We start from the raw sequence: 12,827 nt of genomic DNA, 5'->3' as shown, positions 1-12,827 counted from the left end.
AATGGGGGGATCTTGCAAGACCGTCATTCAACTGTTTATGGAGGCCATTATGGTGGAGGGAAGACAGCAGCTCATGTCCTTCAAGTGGGATTCTTCTGGCCTACATTGTTTAAGGATGCGCATCACTTTGTTTTGACGTGTGATCGATGCCATCGTGTGGGTAATATGTCCAAGAGGGATGAGATGCCTCTTAATGTGCTTTTCGAGGTTAAAGTCTTCGATGTATGGGGAAAAGACCATTTATCTCATCTTGCAATAATCAATATATCTTGTTGGCGGTCGATTATATGTCGAAATGGGTGGAAGTCAAGGCTCTGCTGACAAATGATGCGAATTTGGTGCTTGATTTTCTTCATAAGCAGATATTCACAAGATTCAGGACTCTAAGAGTCATAATCAGTGATGAAGGATCGTATTTTTGCAATCGCAAATTCACTGCCATGATGCAAAGGTATAATGTGAATCATCACATTGCAACAGCCTACCATCCTCAGACTAATGGTCAAGCAGAGGTGTCTAACAGAGAGATCAAGCGTATTCTAGAGAAAGTTCTGTGTCCATCAAGGAAGGATTGGTCTTCGAAGCTGGATGAAGCTGTTTGGGCATACAAAACAGCGTACAAGACTCCATTGGGAATGTCGCCATTTCAGCTGGTTTATGGTAAGGGTTGTCATTTGCCTGTGGAGCTCGAGCATAAAGCGTATTGGGATTTGAAGAAATTGAACCTTGATTTGGATGCAGCTGGTAAGAAGAGAATGCTTCAAATTAAATGAGCTCGACGAGTTTCAGCTTCAAGCGTATGAAAACAATAAAATGTACAAGGAGAAAGTCAAGAGGTGGCACAATAGAGGTTTAGTGCTTAAATCATTTGTGGCGGGACAACAAGTTCTATTGTTTAACTCGCGTCTCCGTCTTTTTCCTGGAAAATTGAAATCGAGATGGTCAGGGCCTTTCATAATCAAAACCGTGTTTCCGCATGGAGCTGTGGAGATTTTTGAGGATGATCCAGGCCAAGAATTTAAAGTAAATGGGCAGAGGTTGAAGCACTACTATGGGGATACGGCAAACCGTGAGGTGGTTGGTGTCGTTTTATTGTCTACTTGATCTCAAAATTCTACGTCGAGCTAAAGACGTAAACCAAGCGCTTCTTGGGAGGCAACCCAAGTTTGTTGTACATTAATATGTTGATGAAGCAAAAATAACGGAGAAAAACACAAAAAAATCAGAAAAATAAAAAAAATTCAGGGTCAACTTCAGTAGCACGGCGCGCCCGCGCTGAAAAGCGGGGCGGCCGTGCTGTTTTTCCAGTAACTGGGCGCGCCCGCGCGCTAGGCTGAAACTCCAGAAACTGGGCGCGGCCGCGCCAGGTCCCTGATTCAGAAAAAAAAAAATTTAAGTCGGGTGTTGAAGAGAAAATCGGGATTTTTAATAGAAAATTAATTCCCACCCGATTTTTACTCTTCTACATCCCAAATTTCCCTCTCCAAATCAAACCCATTATTCCTATAATCAATTCCCACTCCTTTTCCATAACCAATTTTCTCCCAATCCCCTATATATACACACACTTATACACAAACTTCTCCATCACTTCTCAAAACTCTCAAACATACAATCTCTCTTACAAACACATATTTTCTCAATCTCTTTCAATCTCAATTGCACCAAAAAGACAGCGAACTCAAGTTAGCAGCAACACCACCGATTCTTCGAGTACGGGTGGTTCAAGGCAAAGGTTTTCAACTCCCGATGCGGAGGCGGAGTATGTAAGGCTGCTTTTAAAGCCTATAGCCAATGAGCGTGGTTTTCTACCATCGGGGAAGGATGGTAAGTTGTTGGAGATGATCTTGGAGATGGGCTAGGTGGTTTTCTGTAAGACACCCGCTGTTGTGCCCATGAGTGTGGTGCGTGAGTTCTAGGATTATACTTGATAAGTGGCATTTTACACCACTTAGAACGTCTTAAAATGGCTTAAATTGGTGTCTTGAAATCAAGTATTTTGTGTATTTGATGCGTTTTTCTAGTGTTTATGCATTTCAGGGTAATAGTTGCATTTCGGGGGAGGAATCATCAAGAATAAGCCTTGGCATGTGTTCACCATTGCGGGAGGAAAGGAATGGGCAGATTACGGCGAAGAAACGGAGTAAACTTGGAATTTTTCCAGTAGCAACCTGCGCGCCCGCGCAGCTATGCTGAGCGGCCGCGCAAGGTCGGGGAAAAAGCTGAATTATTTTAGACTTCTAATTCTGTTTGGCTTCCAACTTCTATGTAATCTGAGTTTTATGGGACTATTATATAAGTAGATTTGAGACGTTTTCACAGAGAATATTAAAGAAATTATGTTTTAGATTGTGTTTTACGCAAGAAGCGAAGGAGATAAGGAAGAAGACCGATTTAGCACACCGCAACGAAGAGGAAGCATATATTCTTGTGATTCTTGTTTTGTTGTAACGTTGGATGCTAGTTTTCTTGCTTTGACTTATTTACTCTTGTGACGTACTCTATTTTAATATAATTACTTTAGTTATTATTTTCTTGTGTTTGTTTGTCATGATTTCATATGAACCCATGATGGCGATAAGTTCTATTATGGGCTAATCGTGATCATGGGGTTACAACGGATTTATTATGGAATTCTTTAGTTAATTGTTTAATACTTTAGTGTGTGATGATTGCATGATATCTAGTATTGGTTGTGCGTATTCGTCTTATGTGCGTCGCGAACATATAAGATAGGGTGTTAATCTCTGGTGAAGCGACGGTGGATCTTGAGATTTAGAACTTGCCATGCTAGCATAGGTTCATGTACGTTGTGCATGATTAGTGGGTAACTCTAACAGTTTTATTTGCCCTATGTAATCAAAAGGAATAACTTATGCTTAAATCGTTGTGTTGTCAATTTCTGTAGACATATAGGAACTCAATATAATTGATGACTATTTAACTTCTATCTTAATTGTGGATGCTTGGTAGAATGGTATTAGTACAATGAAAGTTGGCTTTTATCAGTTTTGTGTTATTCGATTAATATCATCACTGTCACATGCTAAAGGTAATAACAATGGTTATAGAAGGAAGTAATAATGAAGTTGTGATCTCATGAGTGTTTTATTATTGATAATTTGAAGTGTTAGTTAAGTGGTTAATTAAGAAGTTAATTATAGTTAATAGTGAATCAACAATTTTAAGTGTTATTATCTTAACATTGAGAAGTAATCATACATTGGTGAGTAAGTTTAATTAGACAATAATTTAGTCTGAGTCTCTGAGGGAACGAACTAGAAAGTATTTTATATTACTTGCGAACGCATATACTTGCGTGAATATTAGTGCATGTTTTCGCCCTAACAAGTTTTTGGCGCCGCTGCCGGGGACTCGGCGTATTTGTTTATTTTATGTACTTACCATCATTGGTCATTAGGACTCAGTGATTAGGACGTAGTAGTTACTTACTCTTTTCGGTTGTGTTTCAGGTACTTTAGCAAGCGTTTATGCAAACTCGTTCTCGTGCTCGCAAGAGGACTTTAGATACAACTGAGGAGACAGACGAAGTTCTTGATATTCCGGAGAAGTTAGATTTTGAGGATTCGGATTCAGGAACTGAGCAGAAAGAACCAGTAAACATGGGAGATCGTATTGTTCAAGCTGATCCAGCTCTTATGGATTTTTCTCGGCCTAAAATTGATGATATTCAGTCAAGCATCCTTCATCCGGCTATTCAAGCTAACACCTTTGAAATCAAGCCGGGCACTATTCAGATGGTGCAGAATTCTGTTTCTTTTGGAGGAGCGGCAACTGAAGACCCCAACATGCACATAAGAAATTTTGTCGAGATCTGCAACACTTTTAAGTATAATGGCGTGACTGATGAGGCTATCAAGTTGAGGCTTTTCCCATTCTCACTGAGGGATAAGGCTAAAGACTGGTTACATTCTGAACCAGCTGGGTCCATCACTACGTGGCAAGATCTTGCGCAAAAGTTTCTGGTGAAGTTTTATCCAATGGCAAAGACTGCTGCTATGAGGAGTGCTCTTACTCAGTTTGCGCAGCAACCTACAGAATCTATGTGCAAGGCTTGGGAACGCTACAAGGAAATGTTGAGAAAATGTCCACATCATGGAATGCCGGATTGGATGGTGATTACTGGTTTCTATAATGGTTTGGGGGCCCAATCTCGGCCCATGCTCGATGCAGCAGCTGGAGGCGCCTTATGGGCTAAAAGCTATACTGAGGCGTATAATCTTATAGAGACGATGGCTGCAAATGAGCATCAAAACCCAACTCAGAGGATGACGTCAGGCAAGGTAGCAGGTATTCTGGAAGTTGATGCAGCCACCGCTATTGCAGCCCAACTCCAAGCGCTATCAATGAAGGTCGATTCTCTGGCTACGTATGGAGTTAATCAAATAGCTATGGTTTGTGAGCTTTGTGCAGGTTCTCATGCTATAGATCAGTGTTCTCTTGTCAACGAATCTGTTCAGTATGTGAATAATTATCAGCGACAACAGCAACCTGTGCCAGCTACCTATCATCCTAATAACAGAAATCATCCAAATTTCAGCTGGGGGAATAATCAGAATGCTATTCAGCCACCATATCAGCAAGGAGTGAGTAAACAGTTTAACCCACCTGGATTCCAGCAACCACAACAATATGCTACAAGGCAATCATATCCTCAACTAGGAAGTGCAGCTGCACCTACTAGTGCTGATTTTGAGGAACTTAAGCTGTTGTGCAAGAGTCAGGCGGTTTCTATCAAGACCTTGGAAAATCAAATCGGTCAACTAGCCAATGCAGTGCTCAATCGTCAACCTGGCACTCTTCCCAGTGACACAGAAGTACCAGGCAGGAAGGAAGCTAAAGAGCAAGTCAAGGCCATTACCTTAAGGTCTGGAAAAGTAGCTGATGCTGAAAAGGTGAATGAAGTCGAAGCTGAAGTTAGAGATGAAGAATCTAAGCAAAAGGAGAAAGCGGCGGATCCAAGGAAGACTACTGTTGAACACACTCTGCCTGAGGCTAATACAGGGGAGAAACAGCTCTATCCTCCACCACCTTTTCCTAAGAGATTGCAGCAACAAAAGCTGGATAGACAGTTCGGGAAGTTTCTGGAGGTGTTCAAGAAACTTCACATCAATATACCTTTCGCTGAGGCTCTGGAACAAATGCCTAGTTATGCGAAGTTTATGAAGACTATTCTTTCAAGGAAGGTGAAACTGGATGACCTTGAAACCGTTGCTCTAACGGAAGAATGCAGCGCTGTTCTGCAGCAAAAGTTACCGCCAAAACTGAAAGATCCAGGAAGCTTCACCATTCCTTGCACCATTGGCAATCTAACTTTTGACAAGTGCCTTTGTGATTTGGGAGCAAGCATTAATCTAATGCCTTTGTCGATCTTTAAAAAGCTGGATCTGCCTGATCCAAAACCCACATACATGTCGCTATAATTGGCTGACCGTTCCATTACTTACCCAAGGGGCATAGTTGAGGATGTGCTCGTCAAGGTGGATAAGCTCTTCTTTCCTGCAGATTTTGTTATTCTGGATTTTGAGGAAGATAAGAAGATTCCCATAATCTTGGGGAGGCCTTTCTTGGCTACTGGCCGTACCTTGATAGATGTGCAAAAAGGGGAACTTACTATGCGGGTCCAAGATCAGGATGTGACCTTCAACGTATTTAAGGCAATGAAATTCCCTACAGAAGATGAGGAGTGCTTAAAAGTGGATGTGATTGATTCCGCGGTTACTTCGGAACTCGAGCACATGCTAATGTCTGATGCATTGGAAAAGGCCTTAGTGGGGGAATTCGACAGTGATGATGAAGATAGCAACGAGCAATTACAATATCTGAACGCTTCTCCCTGGAAGCGAAAGCTGGACATACCATTTGAATCTCTTGGTACTTCTGACCTCAAGAACGTTGAAGGGAAGCTCAAACCATCAATAGAGGAAGCACCTACCTTGGAGCTCAAACCATTACCTGAACACTTGAGGTATGCTTTTTTAGGTGATTCATCTACATTACCTGTTATTATTTCAGCTGACCTTTCAGGTAGTGAGGAAGACAAGCTCTTAAGGATTTTGAGAGAATTCAAATAGGCTATAGGATGGACCATAGCAGACATCAAGGGGATAAGTCCTTCATATTGTATGCATAAAATTCTGTTAGAGGAAGGTAGTAAGCCAACTGTGGAACAGCAGCGAAGACTGAATCCGATCATGAAGGAGGTGGTGAAGAAAGAAATTCTGAAATGGCTAGATGCAGGCATCATTTATCCTATTTCTGACAGCTCGTGGGTGAGCCCCGTACAATGTGTACCTAAGAAAGAAGGTATCACTGTGGTCGCAAATGAAAAGAATGAGCTCATCCCTACTCGAACAGTTACATGATGGAGAGTATGCATGGATTATAGGAAATTGAACAAAGCCACAAGGAAGGATCACTTTCCTCTTCCATTTATTGATCAGATGCTTGACAGATTGGCGGGTCATGAGTATTTTTGTCTTCTGGATGGTTATTCTGGGTATAATCAGATTTGTATTGCACCAGAGGATCAGGAAAAGACTACCTTCACTTGTCCATTTGGCACATTTGCTTTTCGTAGAGTTTCGTTTGGGTTATGTGGCGCCCCGGCCACCTTTCAGGGATGTATGATGGCTATATTCTCTGACATGATTGGAAATAACGTCGAAGTGTTCATGGACGACTTCTCCGTCTTTGGACACTCATATGATGAATGTTTGAATAATCTGCGCGCCGTACTCAAAAGATGCGTGGAAACTAATTTGGTGCTTAATTGGGAGAAATGTCATTTTATGGTGCGTGAAGGCATTATCCTTGGGCATAAGGTCTCTAGCAAGGGTCTGGAGGTGGACAAGGCCAAGGTGGGAGTCATTGAAAATCTTCCCCCACCCAATTCTGTGAAAGGAATCCGTAGTTTTCTTGGTCATGCGGGTTTTTATCGGCGATTCATCAAGGACTTTTCAAAGATATCTAAGCCGTTGTGCAATTTGCTTGAGAAATATGTGCCTTTCAAATTTGATGATGAATGTGTGGCAGCATTCGAGACTCTTAAGAAGAGTTTGATCACTGCACCAGTTATTACAACACCAGATTGGACAGAACCGTTTGAGATGATGTGTGATGCGAGTGATTATGCGGTAGGTGCAGTTCTGGGACAGCGCAAGAAAAATATCTTCCATGTGGTCTACTATGCGAGTAAGACTTTAAATGGTGCCCAATTGAACTACACCACTACTGAGAAGGAGCTTTTGGCTATAGTCTTTGGCTTTGAGAAATTTCGATCTTATCTGCTAGGTACGAAAGTAACAGTATTCACTGATCATGCAGCTATTCGCTATCTGGTTTCTAAGAAGGATTCGAAGCCGAGACTCATTCGTTGGGTGCTTTTACTTCAGGAATTTGAGTTAGAGATCAAAGATAGAAAAGGTACTGAGAATCAAGTAGCTGGCCATCTCTCTAGGTTAGAGAATCCCGATTCTACTTCACAAGATAGGACGTTAATCAATGAATCTTTTCCGGATGAGCAGTTGTTTGCAATTCAGGAGGAAGAACCATGGTTTGCAGATATTGTAAACTATCTCGTCAGCAATATAATGCCTCTTAATTTGACATCCGCTCAAAAGAAAAAGTTTCTGCATGAGGTGAAGTGGTATATGTGGGATGAACCATATTTGTTTAGACAGGGAGCTGACCATATCATCAGGAGATGTATCCCGTTCTGTGAGACGGAGGGGATATTACGAGACTACCATTCCACGGTTTATGGTGGACACTATGGAGGTGAGAAGACGGCAGCTCGTATTCTGCAAGCAGGTTTTTTCTGGCCTACTTTGTTCAAGGATGCTCATCAGTTTGTTTTAAGGTGTGATCGTTGCCAAAGAGTGGGAAATTTGTCAAGGAAGGATGAAATGCCATTAAATGTGATGCTTGAAGTCGAGGTCTTTGATGTATGGGGAATCGATTTCATGGGGCCTTTTATCTCGTCTTGCAATAATCAGTACATCTTGCTGGCAGTCGATTATGTCTCAAAATGGGTCGAAGTTAAAGCTTTACCGACAAATGATGCAAAGGCAGTGCTAAATTTTCTTTGTAAGCAAATTTTCACAAGGTTAGGAATACCTCGGGTAATCATAAGTGATGAAGGATCGCATTTTTGCAACCGTAAGTTCACTTCTATGATGCAGCGTTATAATGTGAATCATCGAGTAGCTACTGCCTATCATCCGCAAACAAATGGTCAAGCGGAAGTGTCTAACAGAGAGATAAAGCGTACTCTAGAGAAGGTTGTTTGTCCGTCAACGAAGGATTGGTCTTTAAAGCTCGATGAAGCAGTTTGGGCTTACAGAACAGCATACAAAACTCCACTTGGGATGTCACCGTTTCAGTTGGTGTACGGTAAGGGATGTAATCTACCGGTGGAGCTTGAGCATAAGGCCTACTGGGCATTGAAGAAATTGAACCTGGATTTAGATGCAGCTGGTAAGAAAAGAATGCTTCAGCTTAATGAACTTGATGAATTTCGACTTCAAGCGTACGAGAATAATAAAATGTATAAGGAAAAGGTGAAGAGGTGGCACGATAGGAAGCTACATCCTAAGTTATTTGTGCCAGGGCAACAAGTTCTTTTATTCAACTCTCGGCTCCGACTCTTCCCTGGGAAGTTGAAATCAAGGTGGTCTGGACCTTTTATTGTCAAAACTGTGTTTCCACATGGAGCGGTGGAAATTTTGGAGAATGATTTAGACCAAACATACAAGGTTAACGGTCAGCGGTTGAAGCACTACTATGGGGACATGGCAAACCGAGAGGTGGTTAGTGCCATTTTGTTGACTACTTGAGAAAGGTACGGAACGTCAAGCTAATGACGAAAAAGAAGCGCTGCGTGGGAGGCAACCCATGAATTGTTGTTACAGGAACCCTTAGAAGTTAATAACCTATCCAAAAACACAAAAAAATCAGAAAACAAGGGCTGAAAAAAAAAATTCCAGAGACCCTCTGCGCGCCTGCGCAGCTATGCTGAGCGGCCGCGCAGCTTGCTGCGCGCCCGCGCAGATATGATGAGCGGCCGCGCAGATATGCTGAGCGGCCGCGCAGGGGTCGAATTCCAGAAAATTTTTTACAGTTCAGAAAAAAAAAAAAACACAATATCAGTTTTAGCCCATAAACCCACGATTTGTTCCCACTACCCCATCATGTCATCCCTTAATTAACAAACCCTAATCTAATCCACACCCTATATATACATACACCTATCCTACACATCTCCCACAAAACTTTCTACACTTAAACCCTCTCACAAACATCAAAAATCAGTTCTTACATACTTTTATTCACAAATCAATGGCACCCAAGAGAGCACGCACTATTGACAGTAGCAGCACAGTTCCTACTGCTGATTCATCAAGGGCGTCCAGCACGAGGTGCTACTATGGCTAGGCTAGGGCGTGGTGAGGCTAGTTCTTCGGGAGCTCAGGCGGGTGCCGGGATGGGTGATGCCCAGTATAGGAGGCTTTCACGGCGGATGGATGCCATGTATGAGACGCAGATCAGGTTTGCTCAGGAGCTCACCCTTGCGTTAGGGACTGCTTTTCGAGGCCTTGGAGCTGATATCCAGTGGCCAGTTTTTGGTGAGGACTCTGCATACCCGCCGCCTGATACTCCACCCACTGAGGGTGATGATGATGATGACTCCGAGTAGGTATACCCTGTGTTCCTTTCTACTACTTTCACTGAGGACAGTGAAGATTTTTAGTTTGGGGGTGGTAGTTAAGGAATATTGTGTGTGTGTCATTTAGTTGCATATTCATGATATTTTAGTTCATATAGTTGCATAATTTATGCCATATAGTTTTATAGTTTTTTTTATGAATGTCATGTAGCTCATGCATTTACTATGATCCCTTTTGCAATGATTTATCGACTGAATTGTGATATTGATGCGAGTGTAGTGATAGCATTAAAGTGATATTAAGTTGTGTAGGTTGATATGCATGCTAGAAACAATTGTAAGTCCACTAAGTCTTAAAGAATGCGTAAGGGCTAGATTGTTGTTATGATTTGGTTGTTTTCAAGGTCAATCTATTTATTATGCTTAGAATTCGATTATAGGTTCTTAGTGAGAAAAAACATGAAAAAGAAAAATTTTTGGAGAAAAAATATGGAAGTTGTTGCTAGTTATGGCTAGGCGTCAAATGGCTAGTAGCCGGCTCGCTTATGTTGCGAGTAGTCTAGGGTTGAGTAAGATAGAGCGAAATGCACTTGCTCAGAAGTTATAAAAAAAAATAAAAAAAAATTGGCATAATTGATCAAGAGTGGGCTCTTTGGTATTCGAGTTATTAAGTTCTTAGGGGACTTTGTGCCTAGTGACCTAAGGCTTTTAGAGTCTGGGATCCGCTAACCTAACGCTCGTTACATGGATACCATTGTATAAGTCTTTTGTGGACCTCACTCATTGCACGGTCAAATAAGCATTTGAGTTGTAAATAAAAAGCACGATTCCGTAGTAAGCTCCAGAGTTCTTGTAGTGTTGTATATCACTTTGTGCCTAGAATTTTTTATTCTTTGTATAATCGTAGGATTGCCTTGAAGATAGTCTAGTCATAGTAATTGGTCTTGTTCCGAAGCATATCTGTTAAGCATTTGCACACACCACGTTTCTGGCTGTATGTCCGTTTGCATGAGTTATTGATCTTTAGTTGTCTAACTGCATTAGTTGAGATGTAACAATTTGGTTGGTTAATTATAGTAAGGGGGATCGTTGCATTTTCATATAGATTGCATTCATGCATATTTGTATTTGTTTTTTAGTCTGTGACGCTTGAGGACAAGCATCGATTTAAGTTTGGGGGTGTGATAAGTGGCATTTTACACCACTTAGAACGTCTTAAAATGGCTTAAATTGGTGTCTTGAAATCAAGTATTTTGTGTATTTGATACGTTTTTCTAGTGTTTATGCATTTCAGGGTAATAGTTGCATTTCTGGGGAGGAATCATCAAGAATAAGCCTTGGCATGTGTTCACCATTGCGGGAGGAAAGGAATGGGCAGATTACGGTGAAGAAACGGAGCAAACTTGGAATTTTTCCAATAGCAACCTGCGCGCCCGCGCAGCTATGCTGAGCGGCCGCGCAAGGTCGGGGAAAAAGCTGAATTATTTTAGACTTCTAATTCTGTTTGACTTCCAACTTCTATGTAATCTGAGTTTTATGGGACTATTATATAAGTAGATTTGAGACGTTTTCACAGAGAATATTAAGGAAATTATGTTTTAGATTGTGTTTTACGCAAGAAGCGAAGGAGATAAGGAAGAAGACCGATTTAGCACACCGCAACGAAGAGGAAGCATATATTCTTGTGATTCTTGTTTTGTTGTAACGTTGGATGCTAGTTTTCTTGCTTTGACTTATTTACTCTTGTGACGTACTCTGTTTTAATATAATTAGTTTAGTTATTATTTTCTTGTGTTTGTTTGTCATGATTTCATATGAACCCATGATGGCGATAAGTTCTATTATGGGCTAATCGTGATCATGGGGTTACAACGGATTTATTATGGAATTCTTTAGTTAATTGTTTAATACTTTAGTGTGTGATGATTGCATGATATCTAGTATTGGTTGTGCGTATTCGTCTTATGTGCGTCGCGAACATATAAGATAGGGTGTTAATCTCTGGTGAAGCGACGGTGGATCTTGAGATTTAGAACTTGCCATGCTAGCATAGGTTCATGTACGTTGTGCATGATTAGTGGGTAACTCTAACAGTTTTATTTGCCCTATATAATCAAAAGGAATAACTTATGCTTAAATCGTTGTGTTGTCAATTTCTGTAGACATATAGGAACTCAACATAATTGATGACTATTCAACTTCTATCTTAATTGTGGATGCTTGGTAGAATGGTATTAGTACAATGAAAGTTGGCTTTTATCAGTTTTGTGTTATTCGATTAATATCATCACTGTCACATGCTAAAGGTAATAACAATGGCTATAGAAGGAAGTAATAATGAAGTTGTGATCTCATGAGTGTTTTATTATTGATAATTTGAAGTCTTAGTTAAGTGGTTAATTAAGAAGTTAATTATAGTTAATAGTGAATCAACAATTTTAAGTGTTATTATCTTAACATTGAGAAGTAATCATACATTGGTGAGTAAGTTTAATTAGACAATAATTTAGTCTGAGTCTCTGAGGGAAAGAACTAGAAAGTATTCTATATTACTTGCGAACGCGTATACTTGCGTGAATATTAGTGCGTGTTTTTGCCGCTGAGAAGAACGGTTTCACGATGGTGAGGGGGATTCCGGTGGATTATAGTGCGGAGGCGATCCGTAAGGTGATTGAGCAACCCGAGAGGAGGGCGGATCAAGAGATTTGGAATGAGAAGACTCCGGAGGAGTTTGACTTGGATTTGATTGTTACAACCCTTTGTGTGCCTAAGACTCATTGGAAGTTCAAAAAGGGCACAAACGAGTATACCACATTTCCGGCATCGTGCATGAACAGGTTTGCACGTGCATGGAATACTTTTATTTGTGCTAACATCATGCCATCTTCTCACATGCATGAGATTACTGTGGAGCATGCTCATTTGCTGTGGGGTATTTTTACAGGGAGACTATGTTGATCTTGGGATGGTTATCAATTAGGGTATTCTGAGGTTATTTCTAGGGAGTACTACGGGTTCGATACCTTATGTGTCCATTGTGATGAAGTTGTGCATGGCGGTTGGAGTTTGTTGGCCCGCACATGAGCAGCTACAGCTCCCTAGTGCTCCGATTGACAGTTCGACGCTGTTGAACATGACT

At 41.1% G+C, this 12,827-nt stretch overlaps 1 non-coding gene across 1 annotated transcript; it reads right to left on the bottom strand.

The window, feature by feature from the left end:
- Positions 1–4,016: 4,016 nt before the first annotated feature.
- On the bottom strand, positions 4,017–4,123 carry LOC141699068 (small nucleolar RNA R71). The gene has a single exon (XR_012565556.1). It is a non-coding gene; the product is annotated as a small nucleolar RNA R71 (small nucleolar RNA).
- Between the last annotated feature and the right edge of the window lie 8,704 nt (positions 4,124–12,827).

This window comes from Apium graveolens, chromosome 11 (assembly GCF_009905375.1).
Source record: "Apium graveolens cultivar Ventura chromosome 11, ASM990537v1, whole genome shotgun sequence".
NCBI classification, from domain to species: domain Eukaryota; kingdom Viridiplantae; phylum Streptophyta; class Magnoliopsida; order Apiales; family Apiaceae; genus Apium; species Apium graveolens.
The sequence above is the reverse complement of the archived record's forward strand: the minus strand, read 5'-3'. Positions and strand labels throughout refer to the sequence as shown.